The 25,628-nt window shown below is 39.3% G+C and overlaps 1 protein-coding gene across 1 annotated transcript in view; it reads left to right on the top strand.

Annotated features, from left to right (window-relative positions):
- The first annotated feature begins 8,113 nt into the window (after positions 1–8,113).
- The window catches only part of grik4 (glutamate receptor, ionotropic, kainate 4), a 364,143-nt gene continuing 346,628 nt past the window's right edge, over positions 8,114–25,628 (top strand). Inside the window, exon 1 of the mRNA XM_080889585.1 lies at positions 8,114–8,776. The gene's annotated coding sequence lies outside the window, so the exon portion shown is untranslated. The remainder of the gene's footprint in view (positions 8,777–25,628) is intronic.

A 25,628-nucleotide genomic window follows, 5' to 3' on the forward strand; every position in this document is an offset into this window, starting at 1 on the left:
GCCATGCCATGTCTAAAACTGTACTGGCACACGGGGGGAAACAGAGGTGTTGAACCACTAGCGGCTGAAAGTTGTAAATGTCTATTGCAAGCAGCTGCCGAGGTGGAGGGTTCACTGGCTATATGTGTGTGTTTGTCGTGCACCAGTGCGTACTGAAGACTTTACATTTAGAGTACGTACAAATAAAGACAGGTGACAAATTTAAGGAAAAATCATAACCCTTAAAGTAAAAGCAATCTCCCGATGGTGGTAGGAGAAGTGACTGCAAATCAATACAATCTAACGCAAAGTTACCATTCACAAAGGGTCACTGAATGTGAAGTGTATGAAAATATGCTGTAGCCTTTGCAGTCTCCACATTTCAAAGCAACACCAGTGGGAGAGTTTGGACCAGTGTGTCCGTACTATCCACAAGCATCATCAAAACACCTTAAAGAATCGATTAAATTGTGGACTGCAGCTGCTCTAGTGTCCTGCACTGGTTCATCAACTTACTAACTAATATACGATGGTGATCTTTTCTTTAATTTGTCACCTGTTTGTATTTATGGATGTGTGCTTATCTCTGAGGCACCAGATACATTTTCCTATTCCCAGAGGGCTCCGACAGGTGGACTGTGATTGAAAGCTGATCATCCCCGAGGAGTATGAAATACAGAATAACCATCTGTGCAACAGGATTCTGATTATTTATTTATTTGCAAAGATTCTACTGGAACAAATATGCCTCAATAAAAGACATATTGACTCTGAGCAAAAGGAAAACATCACAGCTCAAGGACAGCTGGAGGAGTGTGAAGTGATGAAGGATGAAAACTTTGTATAGCATCAAAAGAGACTTCTTCCTTGCTTTTTCCACAAGTAGTGTGGGACATCACTCAAAGGCCGCTTTGTTAGGTACGCCTGTTCAACTGCTCGTTAACACAAATATCTAATCAGCGACTAAATGCATTTAGACAAGTCGACATATTCAAGATGACTAGCTGAAGTTTAAAATGAGCATCATGCTGAGCAAGAAAAGTGATTTAAGTGACTTTGAACGTGACCTTGTTGCATGACCGGCTGACTGCTGATCTACTGGGATCAGCTCTGGAGTTCACAGAGAAAGGTTTGAAAATTAAAAATGAAAAATTAGCCAGTGAGGGGTCAAAATGTCTAGTTGACGCTAGAGGTCAGACTAGTATGACCAGACTGCTTGGTGCTGATGGGAAGGCAGGAGTAACTCAAACAAACAAAACAAGAAAAGCTAGTTAGAACTGAGGTGTGCAGAAGAGCATCTCTGAACACACAACACATTGAAACTTGAAGAAGATGCACTACAGCTGCAGAAGAGCACATTAGGTGCCGCTAAAACAGAAAACTGAGGCTACAATAGAATAATAGAAAACATTGTCTAGTCTGAATTTGGCATAAACAACGTGAAAGGATGGATCCATCCTTCCTCGTGTAAACAGTTCAGGCTGGTGGTGTAATGGTGTGGTGCATAACCCTTAGTACTGACTGAGCATCGTTTAAAGAACAGGGCCTACATGCTGACCATGCCCATCCCTTTATGCACACATCGTCCGATGGCTGCCATCTCACAGAGGTCCAATCATCTCGAACTGCTTTCTCAAACACCACAATGAACTCGTTGTACTCAAATGGCCTTCACCAGGCCTCAGTTTTGAAATGTTTCCAGCTCCTTGTTGAATCTATGCCATGAAGAATTAAGGCAGTTCTGAAGTCCAAAGCGGGTCCAACTCGGTTCAAGCAAGCTGTAACTAATAAAGTGTGCTATGAGCATATACAGTGTATTCAAATGCTCTAGAATTATGGTTTTAGAAGGGAAGTATTTCTCAATAACATTCAAAATACATCACTAAATGTATAATGATCATATTTAACATTCTCAGAGGGTGGGAGATGGGCTTTACCAGCAAAAAACTCAAATATGTCTAAATCCTTTAAAATAATCAAAAAGTGTGACTTCTTCAATGGCATTTTCAGAAAATCTGTTAAGCTAACCAACCAAAAGTGCTTCGTTTTTGTCAGTTCACGAATGCGCCCATTGCTCATAGCGAGAAGCTGTTTGAAAAGAATTCAATCGGCCCGCAGAATAAGCGCAGACCAAATTTACTCAGCATGATGAGCGGTATTTGATTCTAGTTAGCAAAGTTAAGTGCAGAGTTCACTCCAGTCCTCACAGAAAAGGAACCTCTCGGGCTGACAAGTGTATAAGGTAGTCGATGCCAAAGCAGTTGTCAATAGAACGACGCTTTGAATGCTAATGAGAAAAATTGCTGACAATCCGTGTTCTGATTTGTCAGTAAATTTTATTCGCTGTTAGCGCACCTCGCCAGCTTCCTTCAATCGATACACCAGTGGGGATGCACCCACAGCCTGACTTCAGCATAAATGTATCATTCTTTGTGCTTCGCACCACGCACCCTTGTTCGCATCATAGCGAGGTGACTGTACCCTTGTCCTGCCATATCAGCATCAGCAGCCTTATTCACATCCATCCCACCCACACTTTCCTGCAGCTCATTGGGGATTTAAGACTGTCAATAACGCTTATTGCAGCGCCAGTGTACTGCCTAATTACAAAATGGCTCTCAAGCAAATATGGCTTGTTTGGAATCACACGTGGCTGCACAAACATAAATAAAGGCGCACAGAGTTCACTCGCACTAATGGCAGATGGATGAGACTCTCAGATTGCTTGAATGCATTATATTTATGAACACGTCTATTTTTACAGGGCTGATTTTCCATCTTGCTTCAGTGACTATGTTCCTCAGCGCCGGTGCAACGTAGGCACTAGAGCTTACTTCCCCACGTCTCGGCAAATGCTATGCAGCTGTCAATGTGCCAGTTCCACAAGTCAGATTTTCAGCCACAGTTAAAGGATCCCCCCCCCCCCCCCCCCCGCATGCTCCATTAACATTCTATCTCACTTCAGGAGACGCACACCTCTGCGGCTGTTGTTGAAATGGGACATCAGATATGGTGGTTCAAGTTTTAAGCACTCTTAAGCTACAGCTCTGCGCAGAAAATCGGTCTTGTTCAGTGGTTATTTGGACACTGAATTGCTATCTAGCACTGCAGTGACCTGTGGAAAAATTGGCAGTGCATTTTCATATGTCTTCAGCGTTTGGCTGTGTCAGTAATGCTGAACCGCTCCTTCTCATGGCCTCTAAAACGAAGTGGGTGTGACTGCACCAGTATGTTCATAGGTGAGATTAGTGACAAACCAAATGTCCTAACTGAAAATATGAAACAAAAATATCTTCTTCCATTAAAAATATATATTTACATTTTGATTCTGTTTTTTTTAGCTGCAAAGGGAAATTGATATTGACACACATTTATATTGTGCCGTTTAACTCATGCTCTGACTTCAGTGTGCTATTTAAATCAAACTCTGCGTGAGCCGCTGCTTTATGGGCACATAAAGCAGCGTTATTGGATTTTAAGTCTTACCAGCAAATGTGATTCACAGAGCATTTTATCCAAACATACTCTTTTTTTTTCTACGAAAGCATGAAAGACAAATACAGCAAAGTAGGGGAAAAGCAATATTGGAAGATTAAAGGCATCCTTGTTCTCTTTTTGTTTTCAGTTTAGCCTGAGGAAATTCAGCCCCAAAGATTACAGACTACTTCGAATGAGGCGTAAAGGTCTGAGATGTAGCAAAAAGGAGACCTACAGATATTTTTAAAGTGATCAAGGAATTATTAAAATAGATTTTGACAGCATGGGAATGTTGAAGTTTGTTTTTAAAAACGCAGTAGTGCTCTTTCTACACCTACAACTTTGAAATGTGTTCACTGTTATTACTGTTATTAAAAAATCATAGAATCAAAGCAGACTGCTGTGTGTTGGAAACCAGTGGTCAGTAGGATATTATTATTAAAATGATCCGACCATATGAGTAAAACTGCCACTTAAACTTGTTTAAAAATGTTTTCATTAGTTTATTTCTTTCCCTTTTTGCAGTAATATTATTTTACTATTGTGTATGAAATAACTGCTCTGTATTTTAGTGCACATTTTAGTCAAACTCAAAGAAATACTAATATTTTAATCAATATAATTAAGACAAACTTAAGGAGTTTGCAGAGTAATTAGGTGAGAGGTGCAGTCAAACATATTTTATCTCATTGCAGACCTGTGATCTTTGCTTGTGAGATCTGTTTTAATATTGTAACTGAAACATTGCTTATGTGTGTGTTTGCTCACTGCAGAGAGCAACCATCCTGACTTTAGTAATTTATGGAAGTACTAGAAGTGTAATAACGATTATTTCATTAACATTAACATTGGTCTCCAGGACAGGATTTTTCCTCTTAATCAAGGAGAAAGCCCAAACATTGTGTTAATGCTAGAACAAGTCACCCCATACAAAATTTTGTGGGAATTTAAAGAGGCACTCTGCCAGTTTTACCCACCATCAATGGGCCTTTGGAAGCGGTATTGCATGAGCTATGTGGAAAAGCAATATTAAGTCTTCAATGCTTGTGGAGGCAGCTCCATGAAATCTAATAATTCCCTCAGGAGATGTCAGTTGAGTCAATTGAGTCTGAGGACTACACATTTGAAAACCAACAATGTCTGGAGCAATGAGCAAGACCAGACCTCTGCAGCTCACTCATCACCTCCATCTCAGCTCGAGGCTAGTGGCTCAGGGCTGTACTAGCTACTGCTAGCATAAATCCCCAGCCAAACTGTTGCTGGTTGAGTTTGTCCTGTAGGAATTGTACAGTAGATGCCAGGCTGATGAGCATTATGGCCACTTGCTTTCCTCTTGTCACTGTAGGGTTTCCTCCTGCAGGACTCTGAAGGAATGGATGGTCATTAGGTCAGTATGGGTTCCAGTCAGGGGCGTTTCTATGATCAGACCTTTATAGGGGCTCAGCTCCCAATCATAATGTCATACAGTGTCTTGCAGTTAATATTCATGATATTAATGGAGTATGCTGCTTGCAAACATATACAATCCCTTTCCCCTTTGCAAGCTTCAATTCAACTGGGTACGTGTTACAATGTTACCACCAAAAGCAAACTAATTAGTTGGATGACCTATTGCAGTGTATAACACGTGCCTTTAGGATAGACATTTTAGTTATTAAACTTGAGGCAAAGGCTCAGTTGTGTTGACTATAATTTTCAAAAGTAAGTTGAAGAACAATTTGTAGCAGAGTAGATTAGAGGAGAAACATGCAGCACATCATGAAAAATCACAGTGCCACTCCGAACACCTGGAAAAACGAATTGGTACTAGAGCTGATTTCACTTTACCTTAAAGTTTTCCAATTCTTACAAACTCTCCCTTTATTGTGCAGAATGAGAACAGAATGTCAGCTACACAACTCAAGAAGTGGAGAACAGATTTGAAACCATCCTGTTTAGGTGATGTGAATTACACCCTAAACGGCACCATTCATGTCCATTAGTATCTTCTACTTAGAAAGTAAAATCAACATCAATGACTGGCTTTGTAACTTTTGTTAACTTTGACTGCATGTCTATGCTTGCCTGTTTTAAGTTCCTTTCTCTCCTTCTCACCCTATACCTACTCTGTCTTCCTTCCTCTGTCTTTGTGCTGTCACCAAAAGGTAAATGTAACAGTGGAACAGAATTTACAGCCCAATAAAAGGCTGATTTACATCATTTTATAATAATATTCTAATTGAATATAAGCTGCCTCTGGCCATTGACAAGCGACATTCTTCTGCCTTGCTCTCTGGAGCTCTGCGGTACTGTAAACAAACAATGACGCCCAATTCAACCAGAACAGAAAAATAATGAAGTACATCAGCTCCTGGGCTGACAGCTAGTGATACGGCAGCAGATTTATGGCTCCGAAAGCTAAAATTAGCTAATAATCTCTGGCATCTAGCCTACATTCCCAACATTTTTTTGGTCTTATGAATGACCCTGCATTATTAGAAGAATTTGCCATTTCCCTTACTATGTTCAGATAAAATGTGTGAATCTGCACCACTTGTGTCCTGAAATGAACTTATTGTCCAATTTCAGTGAGACAAGTCTCATTTTTCACGACACGCCTCTGTGTGAGCGCACTGTAACATAATGATAAAAACAATGCTGGAAATTTAAACTTGTTGTCGTTGTAGCCTCGAGTGTCTCCAGTAGACAAGTTGGGAAAACACATTAGCAGACAATGTCAGAAAATAATAAAAAAAAGACATTTATTATCACTTTTACTGCAGTTATTTTTACGTGAGCTATGATGAACTATGATAAACGCCCTCAGAAGAGGGTCTTAACTCATCATTTGTTCCAGTCAGTAATATTGTGACTCCTTCCTAAAATCTCCACCTCCTGGTTTGTTGCTTGTTTGTAATTTGCTTTCCATTGTCACCACCACCACATTCTTACTCATCCTCGTGTTTGTTTTTCTTTGTCCTAATCTTTTCTCATAAATGGCATCTTAGCCTGTCTCGTCTTGCCTTATGTGTCACTAGCTATGAGCTGGGTTGTGACACAAAAAAGAAGTGTGCATGTAATAAAAAAGGATGCAGGTCCTGCTGCATCTCTACACGTCTAAAGAACTGGTTTACCTATGCTGTGACAGATCCGCCTGCCCTGATTGGATTTTGTGTTAGCAGGTACAAACTCCTGATAGGCGTAAGATAATAACAGTGATTTAGCCAATATGTTTAGAGAGTAGCAAATACATATTCGGCATATCTTTGTGTTTGTCCCATGGGGCTTATGAAAAATTAATATCAAGTCCCAGCCTGAATTACTCAATGCAAATATCCTATTAGATTTCCATTCTGGCCACATATAATGGAATGTGGATGACGGGTACCACTTCATTGAGTCCCACTTTAGGCATGCTGATTTCATTTTTAATCAATAATAGATCAGAAATTACTCAACGCATAGCTGACTGTGTGGTATGCAAATTGCACCAGTGATAAAGCACTTCAGGATGTGGTAACTCTACTGTGGTATTTGTGCATAAAATTCATTCAGTCGCTCTTCTTCCTGGGGCTACATCTAAACACACCTGCAAGTGATTTCTAAGAAATGAAGCCCTTGAGAAGTTGAGATCCGAAAGCAATGCAACTAAAAAGGCATCCCATCGGTCCCATCCTGGGAAAAACAATCCCTGAACATCTCTCTCTCTCTGTCCCTCCTATATGCTTGTATATGACACAGTTGTGAGACTGTAGGAAATTGTCTTTAGCAGTTCTCGGCAGCTTCCCCACTTTGATGACAGCATGACTGGTGGACGCAATGAGGGTGGGGTTAAAATGTCAAGACATTATTCTCGTCTGTCCCTCCGCAGCTCCCATGAGCAATTACATCAACCTTCACCTTGCACTAAAGCGTTTGGTGTTTAAACAGACATTTACTGCCACCGGGGCCCTGTGATTCATCTGGAGGGGTTACAGGACTGACATCCTTTTAAACACAGCTCGCCACAGTGAACTGGTGGCCTCTGTGGGGTCTTGATGAGTGCTGGAGATGTTTGAAAAACATTCTTACCCACCAGTCTAGACAGAGAGCAAGACAAAGCAGCAGTGTGACTAAATTGTTCATCCATTAGAAGCACTTACACATGCTGACAGATGCAAAAGTGCAAGTCAAAGCTGTAGAGTTGTTTGTGGATTGGGTATAAAGTCAGTGGGAACTTTTCAAAACAATTTCCACCTGCTCAGGAGGGTTGGGAAAACGTATTGATGGGTTAAAGGAGTTAAAATGTGCTTCCAGCATGACCCATGAGAGCAGCGAGCAGGTAAGAAAAATAATCCTAGAAATAATCAGTTTCACTCCGAGGCTTTTTTCTTAATCCTATTAATCCTGTCCGGTTTTAAGATTATATTAAAGCTAGAACATGAATAATATAGACTTTCCCCTCTTTTATATATGTTCCTGTAATGTCAGATGACCTTTTCTTTGTCATCTGTAGTTTGTGTTATTCTAGGTCCCCCCCCCCCCCACACACACACACACACTGCTATAAATACATTAAGAGTCAGGAGCATCTTCCTTTCCACGTCTGAGGACAGCACAAAAAAAATCCCCCCTCTGTGAACGTGTGCGCGGCAGCGCGTATGAGAAGAAGGGGAGACTTCGCCCGCACCTCTATCAGTCTGCCCTGCATCTTTCCACCGGACCGCAGTAAAATAGGTGTTTTCTACAGAGAGGGTTTCACAGGTACGTTTGTTTGGAGGAGCACCGCACAAAGCGCGATCGTTCCCTGGCTTTTTCCTCCGCGCTCGCTCTTACCTCAGCCGCAGCCCGTAAGTGGGATGCGGGATACGCAGCATCACCGGTGCCGTTAGAATAATCCCAACAGATAAACCTTGCAGTTCAGCGGGCCTATCAGATTTTAAGGCAACTGGTTTTCTAAAAGCTGAGCAGGGAGAGTAAAACTGCTCGCTGGTGTGTGTGGGGGGAAGAAAAAGACACTGCTTTTCTCCGGGAGATAAAGTGAGGAAGGATTTTCCAACTAACGGGGATGTGGCTGTTTTTCCACTGTCCTATAAAGCGGGAAATGATTTGGTCATCCAAAGATCAGATTTAAACTGGACTGCTCTTGATCCTATCAGTAACGCATTTTATCTGCCCGTTTATCTGCCCTGGGAGTCTCCGTGGTGGAGGGAGACGCGGAGCAAGATCCAGAGAACTATACAGAGGGAAACTGAGTTACTCTTCAATTACGCTTTTTCTTGCAAATTGACGTATTTCTGGGCAGCGGACGTAATGCAAAAGTAAGGGAGAATATTGGAAACGCAGACAAGACGCAGCACAGGTAAGGGAAACTGCTTATTAAGATGTGAAGAGAGCAATATATGCAGCAACAGAAACCATTCTTAACGGGTTTAACGGCAGTTGGGGGGGGGGGGGGGGGGGGAAGCAAGAAGCTGTAAGATGCGGCAACGTATGACTAAACATTTAATGCTGCTGGATCTGTAGATCAGAAGTTAAGGCACGGACTATTCTGTGGTCACTACTTAAACGGGGGGTTTAACCTGTCTGATACCAAATACTTGAGCTGGCGATTTGTACCCTGTGAGTCTGTATGTTACTGGTTTTAATGAGCCAGTTGCGTTGGTGAACTGGAGCCTAATTGTTGCACGCTGGGCTGAATGGAAACTGTCCTTGTGCAGCAGTGACTTGAGAGCGCGGCTCAATAAGCAATCAAACATCATTTGCTGGATACGAGGCAGAAGTCGCAGACGTTTCAGTCGTGACGAATGACAGGAGAAAGTATTCACTTTAAGTGGGCTGATTCAGACCAAGTGTTAAATTCACCAAGGGTGTGATCAATAGGCTGGCTGCTCTACTCCAGTTAGATGCTGATTTATGCTCTTTACAGACTTGGAGTGATATACTTGTACTCGTTCGTTTTTTTGTTATTGTTTTATTTTTAATTACACGGGAATAAAGAAGGGACGGATGAACGTGAAGATGAAATGAGATACACAGAAGGAGATGGCTAAAAAAACACACGCACTTATTTTTGGCTCCACCTTGTGGTTCAGCTTGGTGCCTGAGTTTGGCTCTGCCCGTAGCATCCTCAGACTTTTTATGTTATTTATAGCATGATGGTAGAAAAAACCCTGACTTATTATAGTCTCTTATAATTAATGTGATGTGCAGTGATGCAGTGCTTAATTGAAATGTGTGCTCGGTGTGACCAGAGATAATGGCGGGTCACAGTTACAAACAGGGTAAAAAAGAGCTGTTTTGCTTCTGTCCATTAAAGACTTCACAGTCTCTTCGTGTCACAAAGACAGGCGTCTATTTTCAATTCCACAGGTCTTGTGTTATGTGGCTTTGCCTTCCACAGCATCAATGCAACCCATTGAGAAGTAATTTATGATAAATTGTACTTTATTTTCTTTTAAAAATATATCATTTCTGCTGAGCTTTTTTTTTTTTTTTTTTTTTTTTTTTTTTTGCCATTTTGCAAAAATAAAATAGTTCCTGAGAACTTGATTGGCAGGCACAAGGTAACCACCTGTTTGTGCCAGCTGATGTTTGCATTTCTGCAAGCTCAAGTACTTTTTTGTTGATCTCAGAATGAGTAAATGCTTCATCCATAACCACAAACTGCTTAGCTGGCTCTCCCTCTTGTTATAAGTCAGATATTTGTGCAACAGAATCAATTTCACGTTCATAATTTTATCTGTAGCTTGGCAATTCAAGTTCACGGGATTTGGATGCCAAGTGCTACAGCTGATGCCTGAAAAGAACACTTTAGTTTGACAGCCCATAACCGGGATTGTTGATACTCTTGGAAAGGTTTATATGTAATCACAAACTGGGTACATATGAACTATTTATTGTGCTGCAAGTTATAATTCAGATTTTGTTCCAAGCGATATAGTGTTTGGGGGCAGACAGTCATACAAATAACTGGTCAGTACTGCCAGGTAGCTAAATTATACATACACATCCACCCTAGACAGGTTGCCAGTCTGTCACAGGGCTGACACATGGAGAAACAGAAAGATTCACCTCTACAGCCAATTTAGAATCACCAACCTTAACTCTTGCACATCTTTGGACTGTAGAAGGAAGCACACAGGAGTACAGGGAGAACATGAAAACTCCACACAGATTGCTGTATATCACTTACTGTACAAAACTCTGAATCCACTGTGTGTTTTTCTGTCCAGGTATGCTTTTACTGCATAGCTGTGTGTTTGGGATTGTCATGCTGAAAAAAGTTTGTCACAGTCTGGCACTTTCCAGATGGTATTGCACGGTGGATTCAAATCTGATGGCACTTTTCTTTGTTCATAATTCCACCAATTTGAAATGTAGCACTCGCCACGATTTGCATGTGGCCGTAGTCAGTCACTGTTTTACCTTTCTCCATACCCCCGTCATATAACAATTGACAAGAATTTGAACTTAAAATTTCAAATTTGGATTCATCACTCCATGAGACCTGTTGCCACTCATTTACCGGTAGTCTAGTTGTTGTGTAATTTGGCATACTGCTGCTTTTTCTCCATTTCCCTTTCTTAAGAATGGCTTGTTGACAACCACCCTTCCACTGAGACCTGATGAAGCTTAAGTGACTGTATCGGGTCTGATTTTTTCTTATGGACATGACTTTTAGACACTATTCATCTGCTCCAGATGAGATGCCTTTTTTTGTTCTTGAATTATTCACAGTTAAGTGTTAAGTGGCTTAAGAGACAGATATTTCCTCTAAAAAAGGTCAGGTGCAAGGACTGAAAAAGGAAAAAACTTTGAAAAACATTCAGAAATGTTGGGGAATTACTGCTCAAGACCGCTTTAAAAAATGACAAAAATGTATAATTAGAAGTAATGAGAGGTGGCTCAGGATTTATTGCACAGATAACGACTGTCAAACACATGTACAAACCTTTAGACACTGATCTTCAGCTAAAATAAGCATTTATTAATGTACTTGGATTATAAACCTTCACACTTCATGCAAGTTCCACTCCTAGGCTTGGGGTATAGCATTTTCTCTAATTTGCTGTGGGTTTGTATCAGAGGTGTGGACTCGAGTCACATGACTTGGACTCGAGTCAGACTCGAGTCATTAATTTTATGACTTTAGACTTGACTTGAAAAAATGTTCTAAGACTTGTGACTTGACTTGGACTTTTACACCAATGACTTGGGACTTGAATTGGACTTGAACCGGTTTACTTGAAAAGACTTGATATTTTACCCCAAATATAAAATTTAACATGCATATTATATGGAGATTGAAAATGTGACGTCATTCATGGGTAGAACCGCAAAGGATTCTGGGAACTCGTGGCAAGCGGTACTAGCGCAAGCAGGCTTTCAATTAAAATCAGTCACACAGCGATAAAAAGAAACACAAAAATGTCAAGAAGCTGTTGTATTATTAACTGCAATAGCCGGTCGCATGACAGCCACGGGAAGCCGACGGGTAAAGAGATCGGTTGTTATCGGATTACGTCGTTGAAGAGAAATTGTTCGAGCCATGTTTCCGAAGTAACAAAGAGGCGACTGGATTGCAGCCATTCAAAGATCAAATATAACGTCCTAGAACACTCCAGCTCACAGGTTAGTCTGCTCCAAGCATTTACACTAGTGATGTGCGATACCACTGATTTCCTTTCCGATCCGATACCAAGTAATATTCAGGGTGGTATCGACGATACTGATCCAATACCGATACTTTGTACAAAAACATTTTATTTATTGTATCTCAAATTATAGCGTCATAATGATTACAGGACATCAGATTTCTTGTTCTTATCACTTAATAATGCAGAGTTCATCATATAGAAATAAAAAAAACCTGAAGTTGGGTGCTATTTGAACACATTGCCTGCCTGCAGCACTAAAGGACTCCATGAGAGACGTCTGTCTCGCCCTAGCAGCACCTGTCCCTGTCCTCTTCTTCAGTTCGCCTCAACATAAGCTCGTCATATTCTGTGATATGATTTACTCTGAGGTGTTTGACAAGGTTAATGATGTTGCCACAACCATACATCAATATTAAAACAATAAAAGGCTTGAACTACTTCAGTTGTGTGTAATTAATCTAAAATATATGAAAGTCTAATGTTTATCAGTACATTACAGAAAATAATGAACTTTATCACAATATGCTAATTTTTTGAGAAGGACCTGTATAAGTCACTTTGATAACTTAAAAATGTTATTGTTGGGCTTTTTCAGTGTTTTATTTGTTTGTGAGTAAATCGGTTTGGCTGAGATTAAAGTTATTAGATTAGATTAGATTAAATAAAACGTTATTAATCCCTCGGGAGGGTTCCTCCGGGGTTTTCACACAGCTGAATAAACGTCAAACAGAAAACTGATTAAACAGAAGTGTGAGACGGTCGACAGTTTAAGTCAGCGCCCGGTTATATTTTAGATAGCAAGGAGCAGACGGCAGAGTTTCACTCCACCGAGGGAGCTCATGACGTACTACCCGGCTTTCTTTAGACCGCGAAGGCCGGGTCCTCAGGTGGAAGCAGCCACAACACCTCACTTTTTTGCCACATGTATCGCAAACTGTTTGTGGAGGTAAAATACGTTCGTACATGACTCCAACTACGCTCAAACATTGTTGTGAGTGAGCACGCCAGCGGCTGCGAGACATTTATACAGCCGTATTTCGCACAGTTTCTTATGAAAGGCGGAAGAGGAAGTAGTTCCTTTGAATGTAGACAATCCGAATGATATAGTTTCTTTCCACTGTGTTCCTGTTAATGATAAACTACAAATTTACCCTAAATTACTAAAATATCGATATTTTAATGTGAAAATCGATTCTAGAACATAAATGATTGGTATCGGAGGAATCGATATTTCAGGATCGATCCGCACATCACTAATTTACACAAAGGTCAGTCTGCTGTTGTAGTTAATGCGTCATTTTTCTTAACATAATTGGTGATATAGGTTACAAGCAAGTCTGGCGCTGAACAGAAATTGTCGCGCTATGCTCCTTTATTTATTGTGCATAAATAGTGAATTGTCCTGACACAATATTGCGTTTCGCTTCTGTTATTATGGTACACTGACAAAAACACATACTTTTATTCACAGGATAAAACAGGTTTTTTGTATCACTAATTGCCCAGTACGATTACAGCATACAGTATTATTGTCACTGCTACATTTCTGTGATGCTACCAGAAATTATTTCCACTACTAATTAATTACCGTTGAGCTCAAAGGTCCTATTAATAAACGGTTAACGAATGTGTATTTATGAAGACAATTTGTGAGACTGGTAAACTTATGATACGTACGATGGTCTTTACTTTCTACACGGTGCATTTCAAGGTCCTGCACCCATCCGTCGGTAAACTGTACCTGGGCTTGTTGCAGTGACCGGAAGTTACTAAACTTCATGAGTGCATGCACTCACTCCAAGAACCGTATAATTATAAATATGCATATAAATATGCTACGATGAGATAGCTGACTTCATCTAACTAGCAAATGTTGTCCAGGCTACGTTGGTGATACAGTTTTTTTTAATGTGTATGATATTTTTGTCATGCGATTTTAAAGCTGGTCCTACAACCGCATCCAAGAATAACATGCAGCTTATCTCAGAACTGTCGGTGAAAATTATTCTTGGAGCTAAGTTTAATTGAGCTGCATTTTAAAGAGGTGCAATTTCACAATTTGTGTATATTTTCTAAGTTCACTATTTTGTATGTGTTGAGAAAAACACAGATTTTAAAATTACATGGTCTAACATTTACATTTAGCATAACTGCAACATTATTTTTTCGTTTGTTTTTTTTAAAGACTCGAAAGGACTTGAAATTCAAAGTTTCAGACTTGTGACTTGACTCGGACTTTTACACCAGTGACTTGAGACTCGACTCTGACTTGCCTGACATTACTTGAGACTTGACTTGAGACTTGAGGATAAAGACTTGAGACTTACTTGAGACTTGCAAAACAATGACTTGGTCCCACCTCTGGTTTGTATCATTAAATCAAGCAGGACATGTTCAGGTGCTTTCAGCAGAGTATGTGTCATTTTCACCAAGATTATTTGAACACTTAAAAGTGTGGGTGATATGCACATTTTGTTTGAAAAGCTTACTCCATTAGGCTAAATTTAGGAAAATTATGTTCAGCCTTCAGAATCAGAATCAGAATACTTTATTGATCCTTGGGGGAAATTATTTTGTACTGGAGATGTATCCCCTCATCACCTGCAGACTAAAAGTTCAGTGTGAATCTAGTGAGTGTATGACTGCCTATTCGAACTTCATTTTAAACCCTAATGACTAAATTAGCCGCAAGCATTCTCCTGGGCTAATGCTAATATTAGCCGCAATTAGCATCTCGCTAAGCATTTAGCTAAATTTAGCAGCAAAGCTGCACATATTCTGACTACAGTGAATTTCATATATATAATTTATATGCTACTGTGGAAGGTTGTTCATTTTATCCAGTTTGTTTTTTATTGCCAAAACAATGCTAAAAGCTTTTAGGGATTAAAACAACCAACTGATGTTCATTAATTGTTGTTTTTTTTTTTTTTTAACTGCCCTCTTATGCATACAAAGCAAGCTGAAACAGCTTCAGGTCTAGTGGAATTTATTTTGAGATAATCTTCTCACATTTCACCCTCACCTCTTCCTTTTAATCTTCCAACACTGCCAAACTGTATTCCTTTAGCCTCATATGCATGAAAAGCAAGCATATGTTGGGTATAATTTTGTTATGACTTGGCTTGGTAGGACTTCAGTGGTGCCTTTAATTCATTTAAATGTCTCCATTTACTGTTAAGCTTAACTATCCACCTGTGACAGATTAAAATAAAAAAGAATTCAGTTTGGTTATATCCAACCCAATTCAGCTTCAGGTCTCCACAAACCAGGTTTTTCCAGGTCCCAGACCAGCTGCACAGGAGTGGCCCACAGGTAAAGTCTCTGTCACAGATGTTTGAAAGTGGGTGGGAGGATTCCACTTGGATTCTCACACAGATGTGGATTTCTATTTTTAGTGTCGTGGGTTAAGGCGCGATGGTTCTGTTTTTGTGTCGCACCAGGAGAAGGTGTGCATGCTGGTCAATTACACAATTTTATTTGGTCAAATTCAACTCCTCTGCTTGCGTTTGTAAATTTCATGGCTGTGCTTTATGGTTTCATTTCTGAGATGGGTGGAGTGCAGCTCACTTTACCTCTCGCTGGCTTCTATTTATTTGTTTGTGTTCTCCGGAGTTCGCTTGTTTGCGGCGGGGTGCGTTACAAAACAGTTCCAATGATTTTATAGCGCACCGCGGGGCAGTTTACAGCAGTTTTTCAGTATATTTTGGGTCTACATTGGTCTTTTGTTGCGGTGGAGACACACTGCAGACCTTAATTTTGACTTTTTACTGTCGATATATCTTATTGTTTGTTATGCACTTATTAATAGCTCTCACATTATCCATTTTATATGCATACCTCCTGTAATTTATGTAACATTTACAGCTGGGCCATGAGCCACATTTTTCTCACAGACTGTTATTCGCTGACCTCTAGACTAGGATAAGTGAATTTATGCTCTAACACGGGCTCCAATTACTGAAAAGCCGCCCCGGTTAGCTGCAGCACTGATAATACTCTAGAAATTCCTAAATTAAGAATTTTGTAGTGATGAATATTTATGACTATGGTAATTCAAGGGCCTTCATTTGCTACAGCTTTTTAAAGGGTACACGATTACTAGCAAAACAAATAATGATTATTATGGTAGCAGTGCTGTAGAGGGAAGGGTGAAGACCTCATTTGCAGAAACAAGAGCCTGCTATTTATTGAAATGTTCATTGTAATCTAACAGATGAACACGTCGGCACAAATGGATACAAATTCTGCTGAGAATTATTGTTATTGGGTCGGTGAGAGGTCAGGCAGAGGAAGGAAGTACAGCATCTACTAAAAAATTTATTATCGTCAATTGGTGACCCATGTTCTTAATTTTTAAGAATTTCTGCTTTCACACACTGTGGTCAGTCAGTGTTTATATGGACAGTGTTTAAATCTGCTGGGATGCTTGTGTTTGCTGTCCTTCTTGTTAGATACACAAGTTCATCTCCTTGTTAATGCAAATATCTGATCAGCCAATCACATGGTGGCAATTCAAAGCTTTTAGGCACATAGACGTGGTCAAGATGACCTGCTGAAGTTCAAATTGAACATCACAATGGGGAATGGTTGTTAGTCTGAGTATTTCAAAAGATGCTGATCTTCTGGGATTTTCCTGCACAATCATCTGTAGGGTTTCCAGAGGATGGTCTGGAAAAAGAGAAAATTTTCAGTCAGCTGCAGTTCACAGAGGTCAGAGGCGAATGACCAGACTGCTTGGAGCTGATAGGAAGGCAACACTAACTCAAATAACCACTAGTTACAACCAAGGTATGCAGAAAAGCATCTCTGAATACACATGTTCAGGCTGGAAGCAGATGTATTAAACAGCAGAAGACCACATTGGGTGCCACAGCTGTCAGCTTAGATAGACAATAGAAGGTTGTCCAACTGATGGGTCTTAATGTCTGTTGACACATTTGTATGGTAAGGTCAGATTTTGCTAAAAACAACATAAAAGCGAGGATCCATCCATCCTATGAGGGATATTTTCTTGGCACACTTTGGGCCCATTACTACGAAATGAGAATTGTTTAAATACCCAAGTAATCTTTTGACCATGTCCGTCCTTTCACGACCACAGTGTGGCATTCTTATGATGGTTGCTTGCAGCAGGATAATACTCTTTGTTAAAAAGCTCAAATCATCTTAAACTGGTTTCTTCAGTGTGACAATGAGTTCATTGTACTCAAATGGCCTCCACAGTCAACAGATCTCAACCCAAGAGCACCTTTTGGATGTGGTGGAACGTGTGACGCTGTCATGTCAATATGGAGCAAAGTCTCTGAGGAGTGTTTTCAACAGCTTGTTTAATCAATGCCATGAAGATTTAAGGCAGGTCTGAAAGCAAATCTGGTACTGGTATGGTGTAACATAAAACTATGAGTAACTGTTGTTCAGTGAAGTGAGGGGTATCACAGATGTTTGGGTATTCATTTTCATTTAGTTTACAGGTGTGTTGCATACTGTAATTTTATACATGACCCAGCCCTCATGGTTTGTTTGATGGTGCTTTTGAGGTCTTAGCTGATTATGTTGAAGGTTAATTATCATCAGGTACTCTCTGCCTCTCAGTGAGGGGACAGAGTGACAATCATTAGTCCTTAACAAAGTCTCTTTTCCTGCGAGTAGGAAGGAACAGCGCTGTCGTGCTCTGCATCTGCCTCACTTCATTTAGTCTTCACTGCAGCTTGCTCACACACACACACACGACTGAATGCTCACACATAGTTGGTATGCATTAAATATGCATTTAAAACAAAAGAAAAAAAAGGTTAAATATTGTCTGCCAGCTGAGGAGGCTTCCTGTTTTCATTCTTGGAGCCATGGGTCATGTTTAGCATATTCATTGTGCTAATATGGCTGGTGGAGTTGCTCACTCAAGGTTACATTAACAATGTCCTTCTCATGGTAAACACAGCATTCTAATGGCACTCAGGTATTCCTCTCCACTTTTCTAATTTCCACCCATACTAGTGAGCAGTAGTCAAGGCACTCACCTCAGTGCTTTTGAGTATAGATCCACAAAATTATTGAAGTTGGAGAAAAGTCACTTACCAACTACTTCTAGTACGGTACACTGCCTTTTTCCAGTTTCTAGTTTTTTTTGGACTAGCTTCCCTCATTTAGCTTCTCTCACTCATCATTTTAAGTTAAACTTTACTCGGGCTGAGAGCAAGGTTAAATTCCCATTTTGCCGAACTTGATCATTCAATCTGACATTTTCTCTTTATGTGTGACAAGATGTATTTTGCTTAGTTTTGCCGTCTAATGTTCTTCTTCAAACAAAGCAGAAGCTGTGATAATTGTTTGTTGAAGTGACTAACACAGGATCTTCTACTGAAGAAACATCGATTTAAGGTTTATTTACAGAAAGTGGTGTAAAAAGATTTCTTCAGATTGATATTTTTTAAGCTAGTGATCATTGGTCAAAAGGGACAGAATACCCTGGACAGCACATCAGCTCAAACTAGTGAGGTTTGGTCAGAGATTCAGAGGTTTGGAACCAAATAGATTTGTTGTTATTTACTTACACGATACACCATAATGGAAGTATTAAACTCTTGTTTAGCCTGTGAGTAAGCCAACTTAAAGAGAGAACATTATTGATGGTGTCATTGATCTCTGTGTGTTAGCTCTCCAAGCCAATATACACTTTGTCTTGTAATTACTAAATCTAACTACTTAAGGCACTTTGGAAAGTTTTGAGGTTAATCTTAACTTTGTCACCTAATTTCAAAGAACAACAACAAAAGTACAACACAATCAGCTTTCCAAATTTGTAACTTCTAAAATCATAGCTTTAGGCCTTAAGATTCACTTGACAATATGAAACCTGGTGGTTATTTCTCACTCTTTCTGACAATTATTTCTGAGATGAATAGCGTGTCTTTATTTTGTCATCCAAGCTCCCACCAGACAGCACAGACTTAATTAAGGTAATAATAGAAAGTCAAGATTTAGTCAAACAGATTTATATTCTGTCAAAACAAAATCAAGGCCACAGTTAGAACAAAAACAACTATAATAGACAAATTTTGCTGCCAGGGCGCCGGAGGAAAGCCCAATTTGCAGCCACCTTTGCAGGGATCAAAGGTCATCATACTGAGTCACATTCTGTAAGCGTGGAGCCTTCAGCTCAATTTCATGGACTTTCCAAGTGAACACGCTGGAAAAAGCAATGAATCTTTTAATTATGGCTCACAACATGCTGTTAACTGCTGTGTAGTGAGATTTTATAGTGAAATGAGAATTGTAATTATAGATGACATAAAGTAATTAGGAGGAAACAGCTTGTGAGTAGCCTAGTTCATACAGTATCCTATGATTGGAGATTTCCATCTATACTTAAAAATACAACACCTCTCTTACTCATACTACACAACTGTCTGGACACCTTTCTTGTGTCTGTGAAGACAGCAATCATTGATTTTTATACTATGCCCTTTAGATGTAATCTCTTTATGCAAATTTTCTAACAATGTATACTGTGGGTATACATTCAGCCCTATTTTAAAAACACCTTAGTGTTTCCCTAGCTTTCAAGCGAGGGGAGACAAAAGACAACGTTATTTGAGTCGATGAGAACTCGATTGCTTACTGTAAGTTCAATAAAAGTCTCCCAACAACAGATAATCTAAAACAAAAGCAGGACAGACGCCGGCCCCAGACGTCTGAAAGTCTGATAGCAAAGCACCAGCAGCCCTCCTGCTGTGTTACAGCTGAACCACTCATCAAGCACAGGAGGACAGGCTTTGACCCACGATTCATTTAAGAGGCGGAAGAGGGATAACAGTTGTTATTAACCCAAACGGTCCAGTTTTTATTGATGCAGAACACAAAACACTTAAATTACAGAACATATAAAACTCTTTTGTCCACCTCCTGTGGCTTCCTGTGGCTTTGACGGAATAAACGAGAAAATACAAATGCACAAAGGTTATTTTTTGAATATTTTCATTTTTGTTTATCGTTGCTTCTTGTGATTCTTCACATTTTCCAAATGTGGAGTCTACACAGTAAATAAAGAAGGTGTTGTACTATTTGTATCGCAGCCTGTGTCTGTGCATTATGCTTGTAATTGGTGGCTAGCATGGATATATAAACACAAACTTGCTGTTGGCAAACTTGCTTGCTTTCTCTGCCAGCGCCACTAGCTTACTTTACTTACTTTGAAATCAGAACTGGCCTTTTTTTAAAGAAACTTTTATTGTTTCAAGTTGCTAAATGTTAGAAATATGATCAAATGGCTGGGGCCATAAAGTGTTTGCTTGTTCTCTCTATATCTGCATGGGTTCTCCAGCTTCCTCTCACACTCCACAGACATGCTATCAGTGGGGTTAGGTTGTTTCACTGGATTTACATCCTATAGGTGTACCCAGTGAGTGTATTTTCTAAGCTAAACCTTTAGCACACATTCCTAGGTTTCAAATAAGTCAATCGCGAGCCATGCTTTCTGTTGATCTGTTTGCTTGAATCTATCTATTGGAAAGATTTCTATAAAGCCAGACGAATGAATAAATAAACAGTGAAACTATATAATAAAGAAAAAGAGTTATAGAAGGAAAAGTGCTAAAGAAAAATTTCTGAGTATATTGTGAATAAATACTAGGCTGAGCAAACACGGTATTACATCTGCAAGGGCCATTTGCGAGGCGCTGACAAGAAAAAGTGAAGTATGATTCATCGTCTCGTTGCGTTCTCGATCAATTGATGGATTGGACAGGGGAGCCCAACTCTCCAAAGTTGTGAAGGTTAACCAGCTGCCACACATCCATCGTTTAGCCTTTGAAGCCTTCACGCAGCAACTAGTGAAAGTCAAAGACATGCCATTTACTCGCATGCTGTTGTACTCAATGGGGTGTATGCACAAGGCGTTTGACAACCTCAGAATACACGCAAGATAAATCCTCCTTCAGATTCTCCTCAGCGTTTTCACAATGTAACAGCAGGAAACGCTGAACATGAGAGACCTACTCTAAAAACATAATCATTAGGGATAAAAGCTGAACAGGCTGCACAGAAATTTAGGGGTTTTTTTGCAGAACATTTCTGTTCTACTCGTGTCTTTGTGGCCCAGCTGCAGCAATGCACTAAAAAGTGCCATTTCGTGTATGTATCTGTGCATGCACTTCACTTAACCTTTTCTATTTAATCAGTTTTCTTACAACAGTTTGCCCATCTGTGAGCACAGTGTGACTTTGAGAGCAGTGTATCTGTCTGTCTGTGATGATCCATATCAACTGCGCTGCTTGTCAACTGTTTAGACAGTGATGAATGAGATGCAGAATATGTGCAAAGCAGGTGGCCACAGATAAAACGCTTTCAAGAATCGAGATCTACCTGTTGTGAATAGGAAGGAGAAAACCTGAATGGATACAGCTCATTTATATGTGTGTGTATATATATGAAGTACTGCCACAGTTTTTACATCCATAGCAAGCTAGTTCTAAATCAAAGTTTAGATCAAAGAGTGTGTTTCCTAACTAGGAAGTCGCAGGAATTCAAAGCTATAACTGTCAACTTCATTGCCTAAGTTAAATGAAGTGAAAGAATTACTCTGCAAGCGTTGATTTCATAGGCTATGACAACTGTGGGTGGCAAACCCAGTCAGTTGCAGCCATTTAATAAATGTTAATTCAGTGAGTTGGCTCAAGTACAAACTGCAAATATTGGCTGTCTGGTTATTGTACTCTCAGTCAGAGCACTAGTTACTGATTGTCAATACGAAATACGTGCTCACTATCATTTTGATTATTATAAATAGATGCTCTAATTTACTCTCTCTTTATATTAGTTATTTGTCTTTATTAGTTTTAATAGTAGTTTTATTGTCACTTCTTTTTATATATACTGGTAGTTATTACTTCTTATTTTCTCAGTCTACTTTCCTTGTGTGCGTGTTTTTTGACACTTTCTTTCTAAGCAACAACAAAAAGAAAAGTCGGCGTCATGGTGTCCACCTGTTCCCCATTAGCTCCCAATCAATGCTTTGTATATATAGCCTTTTATTTTCCTGCATTCTCAGGTTTTGCTCAAGTTGTGTTTAAGTACAAGCCGTGCTAATTAAAGCTCACCATTTATTTGCATTCAGTTTGTGTGTGCATTCTCATTAAACATAACAATTGGTCTCTGTCTAGGTTGAGGCATCCTAGTGTCAACGAGCACCTACGAGGAATTTTTAAAATAACCTTTTACATCAGGAAGCTTTTAGTCTTTTTATAAAACCTTAATGGGAGTCATTGGAGGACAGTATAAAGGCTGTGTATATAGTAGGTGAGTCCCTACACTACACTACAAAGCAGAATTTAAGCCTTAAATTTAAGCCCAGGTTTTGAGTGTCATAAAGGTGCTTTACTTTTTAATGGGGTGCCATGGTAACTGCTGCAAACCTAACCTTCTGCAGGCTAGGTTTGAGATAAGAGAGTATCACTGTTCACCGAGCAATCGTTTCTCTGAAAAATACTGTCACTGTTCATGGAAGAATAGAACAAGATGATAAATCGTTTTTAGAGACTGTCAAAAGTTGTCTTTCCCTTGATAAGGTTTGGCGAGAGCATTCTCAGGAGCAGTTTTACATCTTGCTTTTTTAGTGTTGGCTATAATTAATAGTTTATTTTCCTATAAATAAGCTTTCAAAAATGCAAATACTTCTCATGTAAAATGTACTTACAGGTGTAAATGATGTTTTTGTAGTTATTATTTGCTGTAGTTGAAAGACAAAATGCTAAAATTATCGCCATGAAAAACACTTTATTTATGTAACTCATTGTTATCACTGCCCCATTATAAAGACACAGGAATGAATATGTCTAATAACAGACACAGTCAGGACTTTTTTGCTTTTCTTTACAGACTAAATTTCTACTTTTCTAGTGATGCTGACCAAACCGTGATTCCCGTGCACATACATTAATATGGAGCTGTTCCCATCGCAGATATTCACGCATCATTACTTTGGCTGAAACAGCCGTGGTGTGGTATATATTATGTAATCCACCTCTTCATATGTTTTTTTCCAATTTTCCAACTTTATCTTTGTAAAAATATTTAAATCTACTGCCAGTACAGCTGTCCGTGTTTGTGGTTGCTGCTGTGACAGCCCCATTTATTTGAATGCTTGGTGTATTGAAAAGCTCTGGGTTGATAAATCAAATAAAAATGACCTTAGGGTGACAGCTTAGCAGAACTGCCGGTGTTGGGGTAAGAGAAGTCAAATGAACCTCTCAGTGAGGGTTTTGTTTCAGCTTTTATCAACTTTTATTATCAGATTTAATTTTATATTTATCTGTTAAGGTTTTCAGTTAATAAACTGTCCGTGGTCTCTTAAAGCTGCCTCCTCAGCTTTAAACATGGCATTGAAAAAAGTTCATCCAGACCCTTCCTGATATACTAAAGGCCCAACTCAAAGCCTTCTTTTATCTCTAAACTATTCTAAAAGTTGTTGGAGCACAACTCAGGAAAGTTTTGCAGAAGCATAATGTTCTTGATAAATTTCAGTGAGATACATTACACTTTAAGTCTTCCTTAAAGTCTCGAATGACCTAATGTTGCCTGCAGATAACGGTGACTGCTCAGTCCTTGTTTTACTGGCCCCAAGCTAAGCCTCTGCTACCGTCAACCATCAGATTTTAATTCACAGGATTTCCGGGCCAGGTCTGGATTAGCTTACTTTGAACCTTTCCAACCTTTTTTAAAAAAAAAAAAATCTGATTTGTCTGTCTTGTGATGTGGTGTCCCACAAGGATCTCTTTTTTCATTATATATTCTCCCATCAGGTCATGTTATCAGTAGCTTTAACATAACTTCTCATCATTTGCATGATGAGGACATTCAACCATACCTTTCTTTTAAAGCCTCATGAACTGAATAAATTACCTATTCTACATGCAATCAACGATTAGACTGCAAATAACTTTTTGCAGCTCAAAACAGACAAAGACAGCATCACTACCCAAGTCAGACTGAGATTGCAGTCTTTTTCTTCCACTATAGATGGTAATGTGCAGAACCTTGGGGTCATTTTTGATCATTTTTATGAGATTTGATTCTCACATCAAGATTTTAACCCACTGTTGTTTTTGTTTGATCTAATAAATACTGCTAAACCCAAAACATGAATTGGAGATGCTACATACTTTCATCTCTTCACATTTTCGATTATTGTATCAAACTCTTTTCATGTCTGATCAAAGTATCTATTAATCACTTCCAATCTGTCCAAAAGGCTACTGCAAGGCTTCTAGCTCCCATAAATCATCACACGTTATCACATAACGCTTTTGCACTGGCTAAATGTCAAGCTTAGATGTCATTTTAAAATTTTGTTTTTCACTTTTACTGCCTTCTTGGGTTGGGGCACCAACTACATTATTGAATTACTACACCCCAGTACTACAAGCCGGACTCTTAGCTCCTCAGATATGGGCCTTATGATACATACCTGATTTAAGCTGTGCATAAACAAATACCCCAAAAGCTTAATGAACTTTATAAAAAAAGTCATACAAAAAAAATAAATAATAATAACTCTGAGTTACTGTTGCAGAAAGTGGTTTTACGAGCGACTAAATCATAGGTTGTACTTTTCACACACTTTAATTTTTCACACACAGTTTCATATTGTTAGTCTGAGGTTGTATTTATGTAATTTTAAGACCTGGTAAGGACCCTTTGAATTAACAGAGAGAGCACTTTCTTTTCTTATAGCATGGAACATCTGAGTTAGAAGAGAGATGAAACCTAAAACAGATAACTTAATTCTTAAAGAAAAAAAAGAACTTACTTAGATTGAGGTTAGAAGGGCAGTCTTCTTTTATTTTCACTCTTAAGTCCTCATGTACTACTCAGTGGCATGCAGTGTACAAATTAGATGGCATATTGATCATTTTCTTTCAAGGTAAACTAAAGCTGTTGCATTGACCTGGGCAGTATGCAGTCATTTATTAACACAGTGTCACAAAGCTCTTTAGGTCACTTTAGTTCAGGATGGATTTCCAAGAGCACGTCTATAACGGGTTCAGAAATGGCCTGAGACACTCATAAAGAAGGAGAGATGCATAATTTCTCTTTGTGCCATGCTGAGCCAGATAAATGGTAAATAAATAGTACAATATCGCATTACATTAATATTTATTCAGGGAAAACTCAAGTTTTCCACTCCAGGTCTCAGGCCTGAAGACTATCATATTAATCTATCTCTGTTTGACTATGTTTCCCAATGGTGCATGCAGAAAATGAACATTGTTAGAATTGATCCTGGTACATCATTCCTAAAGCTCCCCATCTTGTGAACCAGCCCTCCGTGCATTCCTAATTCCCCCTCTCCGACCTGTATGCCAGCCAGCTCGGCTGGCAGCCTTGCACTTCACTTTGATTTGTGAATGTGAATTTTATCAAACATCAATATTATCTTTTGAATCATATCCAAATGGGTATTTTATAGTGCTGCAGACAAGAAACGTGCTCTCTGCTTAATACTCTGTTCTTCCTCTTATTGCCAGACCACCTCCTCTCTTAAATTCTTTAAGATGA

This window comes from Rhamphochromis sp. 'chilingali' (genome assembly GCF_963969265.1).
Source record: "Rhamphochromis sp. 'chilingali' genome assembly, chromosome: 8".
Classification (NCBI taxonomy): domain Eukaryota; kingdom Metazoa; phylum Chordata; class Actinopteri; order Cichliformes; family Cichlidae; genus Rhamphochromis; species Rhamphochromis sp. 'chilingali'.